Source organism: Lissotriton vulgaris, chromosome 8, assembly GCF_964263255.1.
Source record: "Lissotriton vulgaris chromosome 8, aLisVul1.2, whole genome shotgun sequence".
Classification (NCBI taxonomy): Eukaryota; Metazoa; Chordata; class Amphibia; order Caudata; family Salamandridae; genus Lissotriton; species Lissotriton vulgaris.
Genome location: NC_141696.1, coordinates 727,639,825 through 727,660,921, shown reverse-complemented (window position 1 = coordinate 727,660,921; position 21,097 = coordinate 727,639,825).

The window sequence follows — 21,097 nt, the reverse complement described above, 5'->3', positions numbered from 1 at the left end:
TGGATAGTGGTGGTAAGTTGACACTTTCTCTGATAGATATGTCAGCGACGTTCGATACCGTCAATCATGCTGTGTTGATTGGCCGTCTGGAGAAATTGGGGATCTAAGGAATTGCTCTGGTGTTGCTAAGTTCTTTTCTCTCAAACAATATGTTACTGTGAATAATTATGTTTCTAAGAACGTTTCCATTCCTTGTGGGGTTTAGCACGGTTGTTCCCTCAGCCTCAATTTGCTAAGCTTATTTTCTCTTTTAGATTTTCACTTGTACCTTATTCAGAAGATGCCCAAATCATTTTCTCTATCTCTAGTAATGGGCAGGAGGTAGAACATAATTTCCACAATTGTATGGTGGAAATTAGAAGATGGATGAAAAACAATTGCTTAAAATGTAATTGAACAGCCAGAGGTCCAGTTGTCCGGTAATAACATCTCCTTCTAAACACCTTCATGATTACCGCAGGATTTGGGCACTTTCCTGTCTCCTACCAGAAAGACAAGGTATCTGGGCGTTCTTTGACAATAAGCTTACCTTCTCAGATCAAATTATACAGGTTACCTCTTCCAGCTTCTATATTTTAAGAATGCTTAAGAAAATGTTTACCTGCATTCCACACCACTTACAGAAAATGGTTATAGATGGCTTGTTTTTTAGCGCAAATTGACTATTGCAATGTCTTGTGTGTGAGCCTCAACAACAAGAACTGACAAAACCACTAAATCTCCAAAATGCAATGACAAGCTTACTCCTTACTATACCAACATTTCAGTATGTTTTCCAGGCTTTACCTAAACTTCATTGGCTTCCCGTGGAAAAAATTATTTTTTTAAGGCTTTGTGCTCAGAACTTAAAACTTTACAGAATTCTGTGGCAGAGTATGTCAGTGTGGTGTTTTCCCCAGCCTAAGTACCTGCAAATGACTACACCATACACCAAGCTTAGTATTATATGCCTTTATTGTTCTGCGTGTAACTGCGAACTCAGCATTCTATATCAGCTTTCATTGCATTCGCTCTAACACCTAAATCATACCTCTAAAGAGTCCATCTAGTGCCAAAAGGGTTCTCTGGTAATAGACTTCCCAGGCACATTCCATTTACTATCTCAGGAACCAGCCAACGCTCCCACCCTAGGAGGGGAGAAAGTAATGACTCTGCTGTTAGCAGATGAAACCTAGTTGGTGTAAAAAACACTGGGGGGGCTTCAGTCACTCTTAAATCACTAAGTATTTTGCAACATGCAGGCCTAGAGATGAAAACACAAGAGTCAAAATACATGGCATTTAATCCTCACAAGACTTGGAGGGACATTGCTCGAGAAGGTTAGCACATTTGATTATTTAGGCATAAAATTCTCTGAGAACATGTCATGGAAATCGCATGTGGCCAAGATGACCCTAACATGTTGGGAAACGAAGCAAGTCATCCACAACAACCTTACTGTAGACCTCAAGTCTTTCACTAACTGCAACACCAGTGGAATGATTTATGCCATTCTATGCCCATGCGACCTGATGTACGTTGGGCAAACTAAACAAAAGGTGAAAAACCGAATATTCCAACACTGCAGCAGGATTCGCTGCTCGACAGCAGGGGCACCACTTGTCGATCATTTCAGGGACAAGAACCACACCCCGGAATCCATGAGATGGGTTGTACTTGAAAAGATCACCCTGGGTCCACGAGGAGGCAACTTGAACTCTATTCTTAACATTAGGGAGTGCAAATGGATGCACAAATTCAAGACTATCAACAGAGGGCTCAATGAACTAGATGCCAATTTTGCCCAAATGGCAGGGTTAGAACCAGAGTAAGCATTCTGCCCCGCAGACATGACTCTACATAGCACTGGGGCTCCAGTGTGGCCGGGACTCCGGTGGGTACCTTCCCTTTACCTCCCGAGTCCTAATACATGGGATATGCCAGCAATTGTACCAGATAGGTGTCATGTTGTATTTAACCATATTTGGTATGAGTTATGTCACCATTGGGTATTAGTCTCATTTCATGACTTGTTGCTATATATGCATAATGTTGCTCAATATCGATATTATAATTATACTGTGGAACTATTTTCGTAATCAGTTTATTCCTAACCACATCTACCATGTTCCATGCTAAGAGTGTATATCACTCACAACCTGCAATTTGCATGATTTGTTGTTATATGTGTAAAACACTACTCTATGTCTACATCTGCAATCTAGCTTATTGGTAAGCTCCTCCCCTATTAGTTTGCCGCATCACCACTGCCTAATCCAAGTTCATTCTAAGAGGATTCCATTTCTCTTCAGTTTACCGACCGAGATTTCCTCTCTCTCAAGGGTATTTCTACCGAACCCCTTACGGTAACAGACCATTCAGCCTCTTTCTAGACGCTCCCCAACCTACGCGTCCGGCGCTGACAGGGCGTTGTTTGCTACTTGCCGGTGATTGGTCCGGAGTAGCCGAGCCCTTTTGCACTTAGCATCCAGCAACGGCACCGCAAGCACCCTCAGATGCATCGAGGTAGCGACGTGTGCTGATGGCTGCGGCTTCACGCAGAACAGGTACAAAACCGTACGGCAGCCCAGCACCCCATCTAGGCTCTGTTAATGCCAACCGCCGCATCGGTATACCCGATCCCCATTTTGATCGAAAATAACCAAATCCGGCCTAACTGGTGTAGTCACTTGATGTTTTGAGTTTCCAGAATGCTTTTTTGTGAGCCTTCTGATCGACTGGCCCATTTTTTAACTCCCCAGAATGGTGCCCGCTGTGCACTGAACTCAAAGATTGGCCACGGAAACCACACGAGACATGGTGTTGTCAACTCTTCCATGAGGAATATTGTCAAAGTAAGTCTTCACCGGTTCATTCATATATGTTGACCTTAGCTCCACAGCCAACGACAGTCCTTTGAGACCTCTTCTCTTTAATTTGTATATTGTAGAAACTCAAGGAGCACGCCAAGGCCCACCTAACGACGGTACAGATGTCGACCGTCAATTGATGTAGGTAATCCCTGCACCCTCTCTTTTTCACTTTGAGACATTTCACCACACAGAAATCTAATTCTAGCGTTCATATTATCTCATAGGCTCTCTATCCACAGTCCTGACGAAGACCCCAACATGAGGCATGAATAATCCCTAAGCGTACATGGGGGTCGAAACGTAGACTACGCCAACCTAAACACAACATAGGATCTAGAGAAAAGAATATATTTAACCTATGTGTGATGTAATTTGGGAACTTCCATACTACCTTGATTGTAAAGGCGTTTCTGATTTTAACGCAATGTTCTTAATGTCACACCACCTTTACCCAGTCCCTCACAACTTTTGCACTTCCCTTCCCTTCCTCATTGAGAGCACTGTAAATGTAATGACTTCACAATTACATTGAAGTAACGTTGTTGAATATATGAGACACAATATGTTGAACAAACAACAGAAGTAAATGATTGCATAAATAAATGGAATGTGAATCTGAACATTGTATATCTCTTCTTTAGAATTTTTTATCTATATTCATTGAAATGAACATGTGGTGTTTGTCTGTATGGTGCAATACAGAATAAATCCTGTAAATTAATTGTTTTGTAACTCGGACCACCTCCTTTTAGTACTGATTTATGGACCCAGGTCCTCGAGTTCTAAGGGCCTACCCCTTTATAACTCACAAGATGACCCTAAAGCACAAACAGATAATAGCGGCCCTGGGGAACAAACATCGACTTCCTCAATCAAACCTTTTGCTGCTGCATTGCAAGTTTACGATCATAAAGCAGACAGCTCAGCACTATATGGGTCTGAATTGTGGGGATTCGAAGGAATGGAGGAACTGACCAATTCAGAGTATAAATTCTTAAGGAGTTTGGTGTTGCTGCCGCAGACAGTACCCCATTTCACCCAGTAAATCTGGGCATAGGTAGGAGATCCATTGATGATATAGCAAAGCATCATCCACTATTATTTTGAATTAGAATTAGGGCCATTCCTGAATTGTCTTTATATGCCAATGCCTTGGCAACGTTATTTGGGTGGACAAATCAAACAAAATCAATTGGCTTGGTAAGGTAAAGAGGCTCTTAGCTGACAATGGCCTTCAGGAATCTTGGGATAGTAACGATCCGTCTATGTTCCTCCAAAAAAGCTTAGTAGAAGCACGATACTGGGATTGGGTAGCTCAAGTAGATGTAAGTAGTACGTCCTGGGGAAAACTTACACTAGAATCTATAACCCACAAACAGGTCAGATCCCTGGAGTATTATTTTTAAATAATACAGCCAACAAAGGATAGGAAATTATATTTCCAGTTAAGGTTTGGCACCTGAGTTATCTATTAGGAAGATGGCACTGTGATAAACCAAATTCTCAGCGGTGCCCAGCCTGTAAAACTCCTGTGGAATCTGTGGCGTGTGTAATGTTTGCCTGTTCATCATGTGCTCTTCCCAGGGCTAATTGGCTAAGTCCAACTTGCAAACAACTGGGAACTCGCAATTATTTAGAAGCCTTGCAAATTCTAATATCAGATGCAAGACCGTTGCTTGCCTGTGCAGTTGCCAAATTTCTCGCCCACATGTGGGGCAATAGGAAAAGAGTTCAACGGGTGGGAATAGGCTAATTGCACTCATGTTTTTATTAAATATTTGTCAATGTCTAGCTTCTTATGTGAAGCTCTGGCATGGTCCTGACCTATGAGTTATTTGTCTCCGGATCCAAGCTGGTACTCAGCTGTAGTACAAACTCAGTGTCTGGGGAGGTGAATCAAATGCAAAGCTTTATTATAATAATACACCTTGTTTTGAGGATTTCATGAAATTGCATGTATTACAAATCACTTTTAGCTGGTTAGTTTTTCTACTAGTTCCTAGATCGAAATTAATTCATACAGAATTTTAACAGTCTATTTTTGACTGCGGATTTTTAATTGTGATTGTGTTATAATCATTGGGCACTTATTAATGTATGTAAATTTAAGATGAGAATCCTTTTATGGCAAATATGCCAAAATAAAGTATATTTATGATGGTGATGACTTTCCAGGGTTCTGGGCAGTCACCATGTGTCCTTTTGTAGACACTACTTGAAAAGGTTCTGCATCAAATGGAGCACCAGATTTTCTTTTCAGTATCTGGTGTGAGAACACTTAATCTCCTCACCTAAAAATAATAGTCTTCGCATGTCCAGTTTCCTCGGCAGGTGCTATCATCTTTTGTTTCTGAACCAAGTCATTCTCATGAATGCATTCTCATTTTTCTCTCTCTGACTGGTCCACTGATGCATCTTGGTTGTCATTGCTCTCCCGAACAACAATGTTGCAAGACTTTCACCTGTAGTCAAGTGAGGTGCGAAACAATAAGTTCTCAAGGTAGAATTCACCATTCTCTTTAAATCACAATTTTCAAGAGTAGCACTCTGCACTGCTTTCTTTAGCGCACCCATAAAACACTCAACTAGTATGTGGACACAGAGGTGGTCTCTTCTGAAGCTTTATACTCAGATGCTCAAAGAAATCTTTAAACTTACGGATATTAAATAGTGCAGCGTTGTCAGATTTCAACATGGCTGGAACACCCCATGTTGGAAAGAGGCCATCTAGTCTCCAATTACTCGGTCTTGAGTAGTAGATGAAAGATCCGCTATGAGTATTTATCCACAATCCCCATCAGATGATGTCCATTGTCAAGTGGACCGAAAAACGTAAAAGGCTACTCTTTGAGAGTACTGACATAGTTAAGGTGTGTTGAGTAAATTCAGTAGAAAGGCAGTTGCACAGATGACAGGCCTTTATTTCCTTCTTAATCCGCTGATCAAGATACAGAAACCAGACTGGTCTCGGAGAGCTCATTTTATGACAACTGTTCCTCGATGTCCTTTGTGGGTCACTTCAATCATCTTCTGCCTCAGAATCTCAAGAATAAGGATTCTCAACCATTGCAATATAACTCTTTCCTGAGTTATGGACAGCTCATCTCTTGATATTCTTGTATTTTTCACCATCACCGATGAGAAGTCAAAGGTGTTAGTTCCCTGACTGATGTGTGAATATATCTTTCAACTTTAACATGTCACTATAATTGCCTCTTGTCAATGATAATCTGGGCTAGCAAAATAGCAGCTGGTGTGTCTTATTTTACAATTAAATTGATATAGGCATCAGCTATTTTGGATGAGGTACAATTATATCGGAAAGGCACTCTGGAAAAGTAGTCAGCAGGGTTCTGGTCTTTCCCTGGATGATGCACATGGTTATAATTATACTATTTTAAATGTAGCCCCCATTGTTCAATGCAAGGAGGCATCTTGGCCTTTCAGTTGCCAAACATAGTTAATAAAGCTTGATGATCAGTACCGGCATGAAAGGCTTTTCGTTAAGGAATACATGGAAATCTTCACAAGCCCTCACCACAGCTAATCTTTCTTTCTAAGGTTGTGAATAAGCACGTTCTGTTTGGATTAAACACCTCACCTGAATATGCCTTAGTACATTTGGGTGTCCTCTGTGCTGTGCAAGAATGGGGCCTAACCCAGCTAGGTTAGCTTTCACAACAACCTCTTTGTTATGTCGATGCAGTATTATATTTGACTTAATCAATCAATCAATCAGTGACACTTATAGAGCGCGCTACATACCCGTAGGGTCTCAAGGCGCTGGGGGGTGGGGGGGGGGGGGTGCCGCTACTGCTCGAACAGCCAGGTCTTCAGCTTCTTCCTGAAGGAGAGGTGGTCTTGGGTCAGGCGCAGGTCGGTCGGGAGGGAGTTCCAGGTCTTGGCGGCCAGGTAGGAGAAGGACCTTCCTCCTGTAGTCGCTCTTCGGATGCGGGGGACGGCGGCGAGGGCGTGGTTGGCTGATCGGAGGTGGCGTTTGGGAGCGTAGAAGTTGATCCGGCTATTGAGGTAGCTCGGGCCTTGGTCGTGTAGGGCTTTGTGTGCGTGGGTGAGGAGGCGGAAGGTGATTCTTTTGTTGACGGGGAGCCAGTGAAGGTCTCTCAGATGTCGGTGATGTGGCTGGTTCGTGGGATGTCGAGGATGAGTCTGGCTGAGGCGTTCTGGATCCGCTGGAGTCTCTTCTGGAGCTTGGCGGTGGTACCGGCGTAGAGGGCGTTGCCGTAGTCCAGTCGGCTGGTGACGAGGGCCTGGGTGACGGTCTTCCTGGTCTCGGTGGTGATCCACCGGAAGATCTTCCGTAGCATGCGTAGGATGTTGAAGCACGCCGAGGAGACGTTGTTGACTTGCCTGGTCATGGAGAGGGAGGAGTCCAGGATGAAGCCCAGGTTGCGTGCATGGTCTGTCGGTTTGGGTGCGGTGCCCAGGGCGGGAGGCCACCAGGAGTCGTCCCAGGCGGAGGGGGAAGAGCCCAGGATGAGGACCTCGGTCTTGTCAGAGTTCAGTTTCAGGCGGCTGGTCGTCATCCACTCGGCTACCTCTTTCATCCCTTATGAACTACTGTGTAGGATTTCCGTTTGGAACGCGAAGTCTTGGTGGTGGCAGAAGGTCAGTTACAGCTGTGAGAAGGTTACAGACACATAGGTTATGCTGCACTCTTGTACCTGCCTGTTTACTCATGGAATGAAGATAGTCCGAAGTTAACCTTGTTTGGAGTAGTCCTTCATAGCAGAGAATGGGGAGAGCGGGATCTTTTTCTTCAAGGACCAATGAAGGACGAAAAAGGAACATCTTAATACAGACAGGCAGAGTTGACGCCGCTGCAGAGTGACACGTAGAAGGAGAAATGAAGCAAGCAGCGCACATCGGCAGCTACACACGTGAGCAGCTGTTTTTACAATTTGTTGCGGGCCCTTTTTCACATAGAAAAACTTTGGCCATACTGTTTCAACGTTGAAACTCTCTCACACTCCGTTCTTGCGAGAAGTTTAAATGGTGGTTGCCCAGCAATGTGCCCTTGTGCTCACAGCTCGCGACCCTGTGGTGTGTTCCTTTCGTGCACCCTCAGACTTCATTGCAATTTTGACGTGATGCGCAACGATATCACCTACGGCGGTCATTGTTCATTGGCGTCACTGCAATTTTGACATGGTGTACGACGACGTCACATACAGCAGCCATCTTTGATTGGGATCCGTTTGGAACAGTTCATTTACTTTTCTCCATTAAAAAAAACAAAAAGGAAGAAAAGCATCAACGATCCTCAAGCCTTGAGATCCAAGTTATGCAGCATTTATAATCGGAATTTGTGTCAAACAGCAATACAGTTGACCAGGTGATTTTAAACCATTTATCAATTGAAACACTCATTTCAGTCAGCACAAGTACACTGTGGAATTTGTGTCAAACAGCAATACAGTTGACCAGCTGATTTAAAACGATTTATCAATTGAAATACACATTTCAGTCAGCACAAGTACACTGTAGTGAAGAAAGGACAGTGTCAAAGCTCTTAATACACTGAACAATTCCACATTGCATGTTGATTCAACATTACTAGAAGGTCATTTAAGGAAAAATGAGCCAGAAAACCTTTACTTTAGGTCCTCTGCAAATATTTTGGCCTGGTTGATCTAAACCGGTTCTTAATTGGACAGAATGGAATTTTTTTTTTAAATTATATTGAAGCTGTGGATTCTGATGGGAAAATGTCTGCTCACAACAAGAAACACATTTTGTTACACTCCTTAGGTCCTCAGGGACTTAGAATGTAAAATCAAAGGAGCAAACCAGTGGTTGGTCGGGGTGATAGTAATGTTTTAACTGCAAAATCAAGTACTTTGCTCTGAAGGCGTGCATAGGCATCACACGCTATATGTTTTTTCAAAGGAAACAGCTTAAAGCAGAACCTATAGATGATTATGTGAACAGGTTGAAGAAGCTAGCCACTAATTGTGTGTTTGGGGGGTTATTGGAAGGTTTAGTTAGGGATCAGGTGGTTATGCATGCTTATCATCCTGCTATTCAAGAGCGTTTAAGAGATGCCTGTTTGGATGACATTCTTGCTATTGTTCATAAAGCTGAAACATCTAGCAGATGTGCCAATGCTTTGAAAACAGAGACAATGGTAAGTGATACTGTAGCCAAGATAAGAGTGAGCGCTAAACCACATTTTAGCAGTAAGCAAAGATATATGGGAGGAGTCATTACAGGTCAAACAGAGAACCACCTAAATGTTACAGATGTGGAAGTCTAGAGCATTTGGCTTTTGCAAAATCTTGTCCAGCAAGAATAGTCAAATGCAGTTCTTGTGATATTGTTGGACATTCCACAAAGGTATGCAGGAGAAGATCTAAGTCTGTGAAATGTGTTCAAGATGATATGGACTCAGCTGTACCTCTACCGTGTAAAAGAAGTCACTTTTGAACATTAGGGATGGATGTTTACTTATTGAGAACAAACCTGAATGTTGAATTTGCACTGGTGTAAGTGCATGTAAAACGTTTAAGTAGATTCCGGTACACCATATTCTATCGTGAATGAAGAGGTATGGAAAAAGAACTTTATAAGTTGGTACCAAACTGTTTCCATCTGATATTGAACTAGAAGGATATGGTGGATAGAAAATTGATATGGTAGGTTATAGCTGGTATAATTTTGAATGTAAGAATCGCCATTCTTATGGCAAATTGTATATTTCAAGAAAAGGCCCATCTGTTCTTGGGCGGAAGGAACAGAAAAACCTACATATCATTCTTGACCCAAATGCTGTGGAACACGTGTTGGTAATGGATGAAGTTACGAGGTCGGTGAAAAACCTTTGAAAAAGTTTCTGTCTGTTTTTCAGAAAAAGACAGGCAAGTTGAAGGCATTTGAGCACAGAATAATACTCAAAGATGGTGCTACACCAAAATTCGATGAAGTTAGGAATGTGCCAATCGCTTTAAGGAATGATGTGGCTTTGGAGCTTGACAGATTAGTTACCTCTCATATTATAGAGCCAGTAGAAGCATCTGCATGGGTTTCTCCCTTAGTGGTGGTTAAATTCAGTAATTGGAAATTGAGGCTATGTATGGATTTACGCCATTTAAATGACAACATCCCAGTTGGTCAATTTCCTTTGCCCAAAATAATTGAAATGTTGGCATTATTGGAGGGAGCCAAGTGGCTCTCTACTATTGGCTCATCTGCTACATACCATGAGATCCCTCTTTCTTGGAATAGCAAGAAATGTACAGCTTTTATTACACCGCGGGGTTGTTTTTGATATAAAAGGATGCCTTTTTGTCTGGCGTCGGCTGCAGCCATTTTCCAACGGTTAATGCACCAATTATTTGCCAATATCAAACACACAAAGAATTTTCAGGAAGATATACTCGTATTAGATAAAGACAAAATGGAACATGATAAATCTTCAGAGCATGTTTTAATCATTCTGGAATCAAATGGATTAACCATTGAATACTCAAAATGTACATATGTCAGTAATAATGTCACATATTTGGGAGACGTTATTGATAGTGATGGTATCAGACCAAAGCCTAACCTAATTGATGCTATTAAGTGTGCACCTGCTCCCAACTGCAAAGAAGATGTTAGAACTGTCATTGGTCTTGCTAAATTTTGCTCAAAGTATATTCCTAATTTTGCCTCTAGAACATATAATATTAGGCAAATATTAAAGAATAGAAACAAATTTGAGTGGTCATCAGAATGTGAACAGGTTTTTCGCAATATTAAGGACTGTGTTGCAAAAGTTGCTTCTTTGAAAACTTTTGATCCTGATGCCCATAGTGTAATAACAATGAATGCGAGTATCAAAGGTTTGGGTGCTGTTCTTGCTCAAGTGGATGTTGATGGTAATGAACATGTCATAGCGTATGATTCTAGATCTTTGTCACCCACTAAGGAAAAGTAATCGGTAATAGAGAAGGAGACATTGGCCTGTGTTTGGGCTGTCGATCATTTCCCCGCATTTGTGTGGGGTAAACGTTTTAGGTTATGTTGTGACCACAAACCTTTACTGAAAGTACTCACTATAGAAGGCACCATTAACACATCTGCAAGAGTGGCTAGATTATCCATCAGATTGCAGGATTATTGTTATAAAATGTGATTTGTACCTGGAAAGAAAAATTGAATGGCTGATTTTCTTTCTAGAGTGCCTAAACAACTTGACAAATATGAGGATGAAGTATGGAATTTATATCAAGTTTCTTATGTACAGGATTTTTGTGACAGTGGTATTCTTAAGGACAAATGGGAGGAGGAATACAAAAAAGATGAGGAATTGTGTAAAGTTAAATTGCACCTTAAACAGTCATGGCTAATGAGTATGGAGAAGGAGCACATTTTAAAATCATTTTGGAAAGTTAGATTTGATCTGTGTGTTCAGCATGAAAATATTTGGAGAGGTGAAAGAGTAATTCCCCCGAAGAGTATGCGTCTGTCCATAATTGCTTTATGTCAACAAGGACATTTTGGTATTGTCTGTTCTGAACAAACTGTAAAAACTTAATTTTGGTGGCCTGGCATAGATGGTCTTATAGAAGTAATTGTAGGCAATTGTGAGTTTTGTAAAGTGGCAGATAAATCATTAGTCACAATCAAATTACCTTTAGGTGAAATGACCAGATCCATGTCATCTTGGGAGTTTGTTGCTATTGACATCATGTGTCCCATTGGAAATGAGAAGAAAAACATTTTAGTACTAATGGACATGTTTTCAAGATCGCCCCTTGTCAAAGTGGAAGGTAGGATGGACACTGATACTGTTCTTCAACTTTTATATCAAGCACTCCAAATAGAAGGCATCCCTACCACTTTGTTAAGTGACAATGCTGTACAGTTTACGTCAAATAGAGAGTGAAGGAATATTTCAGTAAACTGGGAATCAAACATAGAACAACTTCACTGTACAATCCAAACAGCAATGGTATGGTGGAACGCTTTAATAGAGTTATAAAATACACTATCCAGATGACTGCTAAACAAGGTGATTGGGAAGCTCAAGTGCTAAAAATGGTCTGAGCCTACAGGGTATCAATGTGTGAAGCAACAGGTTATCCACCTTTTATTCTTATGTGTGGTAGGAATTCCAGGACAAAATGTTCACCTGGCTGGTTATTCAGGACTAGTATTGTGCACTGGTCAGAAGAGCCAGTAAGAGAAAGAGCGGATTCATTTCAAGCCAAAAGGAAAGAATCGTATGATACCAAACATGGTGTGAAGGAATCTGAAATAGCTGTGGCACAATGGACTAGGGTTAAAAATCATGGGAAGGTTCCTAAAGAGGAAAGTCATTTTTTTGAACCCATGTAGGTTGTGGAAGTTTTGAACAATGCTCTACGTCTCACTGATGGTAAGGTTTGGAACCTCAAGAGGATAGGTAAATGCTCTGCTCTTTCTTCTTTTACCAATTTGGTACCTAATATATGGTATGATTTTGATGATATGTTGATTGATGGGAATTCAGATGCACGCAATAATATAAGTTCTCCAGCAATTGTTGATGATAATATGTTGAAATGATTCACATGATCTGAGGTCACACAATTCAGCGTGTGAAGTGGAGAACTCTGTTGATTCTTGTCAAAAGAAGGTTGTCTCTGACTCTAAGCAATCTAAGAGAGAAAACAAACCCTGTATGGTTACAAGATTATGTTTCAGAGAATTTTCCATTGTAATGCAAAGCAACCCAAAGCACTGCTTTGGGTTACTTTGCTTAAAGGGAGAATTAAATGGGTGGCAAATGGGCATTCCCATGCAACCACCCATGCTTTTTGACGCTAAACCCTATCTACTTACATTTAGTGCCAAAAAATAACTCAGCTGAAAAGCAGGCAATAAAAGGAGAAATATTTTCATTTCTCCTTTTTATCCAACGTTGCATGTATGTTGCACTGTACAGCACACATACAGAGTAAAACAAGGTTTTCCACTTGTCTAGCCATAGTATTTTGTGCAGGAAGGGTACCATTTGTGTACAAAACCTAAGTCAGACATAGGCATACATGTTAGCCCTATGGCGCTACAATGTGTGTCTGCTGCAAGTCAGCAGAAATCAGCATTGGCGCTAGGGAGAGGGGAGGAGAGAGCCATATCTCTGTCGATATGGTGCTCTCCTGCTACCTCCATGTCACACATCACAGAGCAGCATTTTTCGCTGCTGTGCTCCTTTCCATGCCACCTTTGAGAATCTGGGCCACTGAGTCTCTCTCAGTATTTGTCACCAGAATTAATCTGATAAGCATCCATCAATAACTCTAAGATGTATAGCTTCTTCATCATTACATTTATTGAACCTACAGTGTTCAATGACTGTGTCGAATCTCACAACAAATTCAGCGATGGCTTCACCATCTTTCTGTCATTCTTTAACTGGAAATGTAACTTTTCTAATCTACATGAGGCATTGGATTGAATTTGGGATTCGAAGTGTCTTTAATCTGACTGTATGTGAATTCTTCATCAGTTCATGACATTTTCCTTATGACTTCTTTTACACCATCACTAGCAAGGTTTTTGAGGTATTTGGTAAAAAAATGTATCTGTCTCTTCAAGTGCATCAATACAATCTTCAAATGTCTCTATCCACACAATCCATCTATCTCCAATATTTAGAATTTTGGTGATATCGAAAAGTGGTAGTGGTTTCAGAAAGGCAACCGCATTTTAGACCAATGCGGAACTTATTGACAACGATTATGGATCACGGTGACATGGTATAGGCATGTCATCCGTGAGGCCTTGCGACCGGCTGGCCTCAGGATCCTCTTTCATGACAGCTGGAAGCATGACTTTCTTCGCTGGCATCTGAAAAATTTTGCTATTCCAAAATTTGGCCTTGGCAAGTTATTGTTCGAAGACCTGCAAAATTTATGAGCTCCTCTCAGCAGTTTTGGTTACTGGCCACTTTGGGTGTGGACGACTTGTTCGGCACAACTGTTGGCATGTCTCCTTGAGCCACTTCACTGGATGCAGCAGTACGATTACTCAAAGTCATTATCTTGGTAAGAGAATTATTTCTTCTTTTCTTAATGTCAATTTGCACTTTCTATCACCTAGTTGGTCTCTGTTTTGCAGCGATTCTGTTTGCAGCGTTATTTTGCAGTTTCCAATGATCAATGATTGCTCATGAACCTGGTTGTATCCGCCTACAGCGTAGACACTCCATATAATGTATGACTTTATATTGCGTAGCAGAGCAGTACCTTTATGTATGGCCTGACCAGCAGATTCACGGCCAACAATGTGTGGATTCTGCAATGCATTTGTTGTCTTCAACTGCTTCACTGCGGCTGGATTCATGCTTTGACTCCACATTCAACAAGCGTTGATTCCGTAGTAAGACGATGGGACACATGGCATGCTCGAGCACTTCGCTTGGATCATGGCAAACTCTCTGGGAGAGCACAGTCGAACTTTGCGTTACTTATCCTATCCTCTTCACCATTTGTAACGTCTTCCCTAGCCTGGGTACCCACAAATGACTACTCCACACACTGAGCTTATTATTACACGTCTTTATTCTTATGGTTGTAACTGCAAGCTCAACATTCTAAATCAGCATTAGTTGCATTCCACTAATGTCATAGCTCCATGGAGTTCATCAGGAGCCAAAAGGGTCCAATTAGTGTTAATTCACAAGAGACTGCATCCAGATCCAGATTTTAGTGGTATATTTCCAGTGGAAAGCTTCAGTTTTCATCTGTCGGACATTGTGTGGGCAGACGTTTCACTTTTGATACTGTGAAACTGTGGAATAGTCTTCCTTTGCATATTAAAACTAAGACAGACACATGCATTTCTGGAAAGCCCTTAAAACATGGCTTTTTTAAATGTAAGCGTCTGTATTTTTGTTTTCTCAGTCATTGCGGCTTCTAGCTCCAAGATGCCTATGGGCATAAGCTCATTTTGTAAATTCTCATTTCATTTCATTTCAATGAATAGCTTGGGCAGATTTTTTGGCCTGGAAGGAAATCCAGCTAGGATAGCACAAGTAATTTTTCCAGGGGCTTTCCAACCACAGTTGTGGGAGGATTCAAAATAACCACGCTGTTCTAAAATTTGTGTCTGCTGGCCCCACACTCATCCAGTAGAACAAATTAACCACTCTATTTTCAGATTGCCAGGAGAAACTCATTTAGTCCTGGACTCAAGGACTACTCCTTTGGTGTAAAGCTCTAGCTACATTTATTGTTTCATTGTGGAAAGAAGGATCCCAAAAACACTTCTGGAATCGATGTGCAGACTCTATAGGGCAGATTTTCATAGAAGTCATGCAACAGCCAAAAATGCTGCACTGTGTTGCCTGGCATGGAGGGAGCAGAAAAGAACCATATCTACAGAGATATGGCTCTCTCTCTTCTCCTCTCCCTAGTGCAGGCGCTGATTTCAGCTGCTGTGCGTCAGACACACACCTAAGCGCTATAGCACTAAGGTGTGTGTCCGAGTCTAGCATAGGTTTTGTACATGAAGGGTATCCTTCCTGTACAAAACACTATGCCTAGACAAGTTCAAACACTTTTTCCACTTTCTATGTGTGCTGTACAGTGCAGCACACATGCAAAGTAGGAAAAGGAAGGAGAAATGGAAAGATTTCTCCTCTTAATGCCTCCTTTCAGATGGCATTACCTTTTAGTGCTAAACCCTGTGTACAATTGTTCATAGATAGGGTTCAAAAGTTATGGGTGGTTGAATGGGAACACCCATGTACCACCCATGTAATGCCCCCTTGGCGCTAAGCAGCGTAAAGCAATGCTTTGCACTGCTTCCCGTGACTTGTAGGGTACTTTCCAATGCAAAACAAGTTTTGTGCTGGAAAGTAAATTGGTAAAATTACATTTTGTGCTGCTTAGCGTAATTTTGGGATGCTAACTCAGTGCAAAATGTTTGAAAATCGACCCATAGAAGCCTATTGAGGACACTGAGAAAGGACTAACTGCCAAAATGTAGACTTATTTGCAGTGCAAAATTCTCTGCTAGGAAGATGGATGAAGCATAGCAGAAGCTAAGGGATTTGTCCAGGGCTTCTCTTTTGGCTTATTGTGGTAGATGCTGCAACTTCATAACTGTACTATACTCTTCAGATAATGGTTTTTGCTGCTATGCTGGGTTGACTAAATGACTTAAGCACCAGAAACCCCAGATCATTTGGTCATCAGCCCTTCAGCTTTAAAAAAATGTGTGTATTGTCATTTCAAGTATCAAGACAGGATACATATCATGGCAATATTTTCCTCCAGGGCAGTAATTTAGACTCCAAAGCTGGCCTGTACACTGAACAAGGAGAGCGGCCGATAGGAGCCCACCTCTTGGGGTCTCTCCTGGGTTTCGGTATTAAAATGATAAGGGCTCTCTAATGGAGCCTGGGAGCAACCCTTATTTTTTCAGCGCTTCAGCATATACCAGCAGTAGTTTATCAACCAGGGTCGCAGAAAAGAGTTTATCAAATTCTGCCAGGAGCCCACCCTTCCCCCCCTGTCCGGGCGCCTAACCAGTTTTCAAAGAGTCCTCTGCTCCATGCAATTCCTGCCTGGACGGTGGGTACCCTAGTAGTTTGCGGTCCTGCAAGAAGAGTTGCGACAGCTCCGCCAGGTACTCCAGGAGAAACAGACCGCCGCATTGCATTTTGGAGTAGCATATATCTCACTCAGATGAGTTGCAAAGGCTTCATTGATTGCCTGTTAGTGTGCACATACACCCGCCAATCCTTGACTGCCAAGATCAGCTGTATTGAAGCCTCAGACCTAATCTGTTGTCCTACATGTACCATTGTCTCCATCCCATGTGACGCACATGATTTTCTAGTTGGTCCCACAGCTCACAAAACTTGTGAATCAGGCCATCACCTTAGTGAAACAACAAATCTAGTTCTTTACATGGTTGCCCTATAAACCCACCCTGCAGTTTCATGCGAGTGCAGCCTGGTTACCACTCCAGACCTCATTGAACCTAAAAGGCTTTTAGCTTAGAGGCGAACGTTTCGGGATTAGTACTAGTCCACTCTTGACCAATGGCTCACCTGTTTGTGGTGCGTTTTTTTACAGCAAATAATGTGAATACTGCAATATCTCCTTTTTTCGGTTATGCTGGGTGACAAGTTTCACAAAAGGAAATGTTCATACCTCAAGAAGAACTCAGAGAGGTTCGAAATCCATATAGTAGAAAAGTTTAATGCAAGTATTCTGGGTTTAAGTGATAATGGAGATTTAAAATCCTTTCAAATTGAAAACAGTTTTCAGGAATGTAACCAATGACTAAAGATTAAACGCTTACAAGAATGTATTGTTTGAAGATGTAGAACAAGTCAATGGTATGCTTGGTATGTAATGTTATGTCTCAAGGTTGCCTGAAGAAGTGGGTTAATACTCCATGCAGTCACCACCGAACAGTGAGTTTTTCATATTCTGTGCCAGTGAGTGTCTGCCCCATGCATTCTCATCTATGAATTAATGATCCCTTGAGCTCCACTAATGGGCCTGTAAAATGTGGGGACAAGTAGTGAGTGATCCATAATTTATTGTTTAAGTTTGGTGTGAGATCCATTAGTTAGTTTAAGCCAGTGGCAGCAGGTGAGACCCACTGTTATTGGACTTATTGTTCAACATCAGAGGTGATTCAGAACAAGAGATACCAAAGCAGGAAAGGGGAACAAGAAAATGGAAGAGAAAGGCAGGGAAACTAATTAAGAGAGAAAGTATGACAGGCGTGGCTTTCTGCGAATGAAAATGGTCGCAAGCTAGAGAAGCTCCGCCCGAGTGCTCTAAATAAACTCCCTACTATCCTAAAACAATCTGCTACAGCTGAGCTGAACACAACAGACAAGGGAACGGAAGACCACCTGGAATGGTCATTGGGAAAAAGCTCTAGATTGAGCGGTGATGGTGGCGTGTTGAGGCTGAGAACAGAGGGTATGAGAGCCATAGCTGAAATCAGTGGCAGCCAGGAGGTAACATGTCGCTTAGAAGGGAAGGGCTACTGGCAACGGGGCCAGGAGAAGTGCTGAAGCCCATGCTACCCGACACCAAGAACTGACGCGGAAAGTGAAACACCTGTCGCAGACCCCCTGGGATTAGAAGTGCAGACCGCGGAGCAATCAAAGAGTGTGACCCGGGCGGCCTGTGACACAGGAAGGGTGGGGCCGAGACTGGTGGGGCCGAGACTCCAGCACAAGAGACATTGCAGCAACCAGCAGAGGCCCAGGTACCCACACAGCAATAGAGGCACATGTAGGATACGCTGCGGCTGTGTGGAAGGCCCGGAGTGGTAACGGATCGAGTCCAACAACAGTAGGCCCCAAACAGTGGACTCAATTATGGCAGCATGAGGCGCACAGTATAGGCAGAAGGGTAGGGCCAGCCATGTTGGCGCTGAGGGGCAGACAGCAACCCTGTCCTGTAACTGGGATTTGGCCCATGAATAATGGAGTGCGACCACCAGACAATCCACCAGGGGAACGGTGTGAGCCCTGCAAGGCCTTAAGTGGAGGAAAGGGGTGTCCAAGGTGTGTGGGTGAGAAACCCAATTGCTAAAGTTGAGAGAACCGCTCATGAAGCTGCACGCGGACCAGAAACGGCCTGCAGGGGCTCTATGACCAGTGCCAACTGGAAGAAGTGGCATATGACTGGGAGGCAAGGTACTCCTTGGGTTGGGAAAAATCAGGGAATTGCACCAGAAAAGGAGACCATACCTACCCGCTAATAAAGACCATATAGGAAAGGGCTACTCCATACTGCAGTGCAAGAGCTGAAGGGAGTATAGGGGATGGACACAATCCGCGAAAGAGGGCCGGTACCCTACCAGAAAGACCAACAGGCCGACAGGAACCATGCTCATTCTGGGGCAGGCGGCGGTGAGAACTGAGGGGACCCTACACAATCCTTGATCTTCCTTGATCCCCCTCCACTTCTCACAACCACATAGGGGACACACCTAAGCAGCTGCACAATAAAAAATGCTCTGGAGATATGACGGGTGAGAACGTCTTCTGTGGTGCTCAGCAAACGAAACTAGACAAGTATGCACTACCAAGAGACCAAACGAATATCGCAGAGACACACCCATGCAATACCACAACCTCCACCATAGAGGCGACAGGACCAACCCTACAAGATTTCATGACAGCGCTCCAGGGGGTGCGAGCGGACCTAGCAGCCGAAATAGACACAGTGACCATGGACATTTCTCTGACAAGAGCAGACCTGCACAACATGGGTTCTAAGGTGAAAGAGATTGAAAATGTGATTAACACTGTGGTGGTGGAGCCAATAGCACTCCAGAAGCGGGTACAGGACCTCACTACCCCAACAAACGCAATAGAGACATAACTGGAGGATCAGGAAGGTCGCTCCTGCCGCAACAACTTCCGTATCATTGGAGTACTGGAACGGGCAGAGTGACCCTCCTTAAACCTATAGGTGGAAGACCTTGAGGTGAAAATGCCCCAACCTAGGGGCCTATCCAAATATTTCTCAGTGGAAAGGGTGCACAGAATCCTGGGTACAAGGCCAAAACCGGGAGCTCCAATGTTCCCTATTATCACCCACATCTTTAACTATCGAGAAGGGACGTGATCCTCCAGGTAGCCCGAAGTGGCCTACCGCACAAAATAGAAAATGCAACCATATCCTTTTACCCTGACTTTACTACAAAAGTGCAACAGGCAAGGCAATCATTCCTTGGGGTAAAGATAGCAATGCGGGCAAAGGACATTAAATACTCGATTGCTCTTTCTGTCCACTCTCCAGGTGACTGTAGAGGCCAAGATGTGGAGATTTTCCACCCTGAAAGAAGCATGGGAATGGCTTGGTGGATGTTGAATAGCAGGAAGGTCACGATGCAGGAACAGCACCGCAGGCACTTCTGCAGGCTATGAGACGGAGACACACAGGCCCGTTCGGAGGACTGAGACAGTTGGTGGAATGATGCTTAACATGGGGGCCAGATTAGACCCTAGAGTGGAAAAAAGACAGAGACTGCAATCTGAATATGGGTAGGAGGGACTGCGTGGAAGTACTGAGATTACAAAAAACATTGCACACCAAGTGGTACCTTATTTCGGAACGCAGATCATACGTACTGTTAAAATGACAAGTCCCTAAGAAATATAAGAAGTGTAGCAGCTCTAAGAAGGGGGATGAAGATCAAATCCGGTGGGCAAGAATTTGGCTAAAGCGCGCCTGAAGTTTGAAGGTTCAGTTATGGGGGGACAGGGGCTCTGTAAATTGAGGGGATGGGTAGTTCATAGCCCTCTGTGCAGGATAGCAAAGAGGGCGATATTTATAGGTTGGGGTTTCCAGTTTGCATGTTAATAGTACAGTAAATCAAAAGCATAGATGCAACACTCATGGGGAAAGGGGGAAGGAAGCTGGATGGAGTGAGTAAAATACCCGTATTCCCACCTGTGCTGCAACATATATACAGACACAGACCAGGACCCCGCATAAAGGTAGCGATGGCACTGGGAACCCCTGATAGACAGCCTCAAGTAACACCGGTGGAACACACCCCCACCGGGCATGACTTAACTATCATGACCTGGAATGTGAACGGCCTAGGTAACAAAATTAAGTGAATAATGGTGATGCAATATATCCGATGACACACACCAGATGTAGTCCTAATGTAGGAAACACATCTAATGGGCAACACATGCAGGGCCTTAAACAGATTTGGTTACAAACTACTGGCTCACACTGGGTTTACGTCCGGATCCAGGGGTGTGATAATCCTAGCTAGAACAAAGCTGCCCTTGGTGCCCAAATGGATATGGTAAGAGAAGCTGGACAGATATGTTGCACTCTCCGGGGTATGGAAGGGCCAAGTCATTAACCTGTGCTCGGTGTATGTACCGCCCAAGAAGCACTCAAACACATTACCTGAGCTGCTGCTAAAATTTCCAAAAGAGATGCTGGCAATGGGTGGAGACCTGAACGCAGTGATGGATCCAGTTATAGACAGAGTATCAAGCACAAAGAGCAAAGGGGGGAGACACCCTAAAGGCGTTTGTAGAGGCAATTGGGCTGCTTTACATTTGGCGTGCACACAACCCCTTGTCCAAACAATACACATACTTCTCAGCACCACATAGCGGATACTCTCAACTAGACTATATCCTGACGCACTGCTTCGTGGCAGGCAGCTTCAGTGGGGCATGAGGTCTATTCGACCATTCGCCCGTGGAGGTGAGATTAGTAGGCCCCACAGAACTAATATCCTGCCTC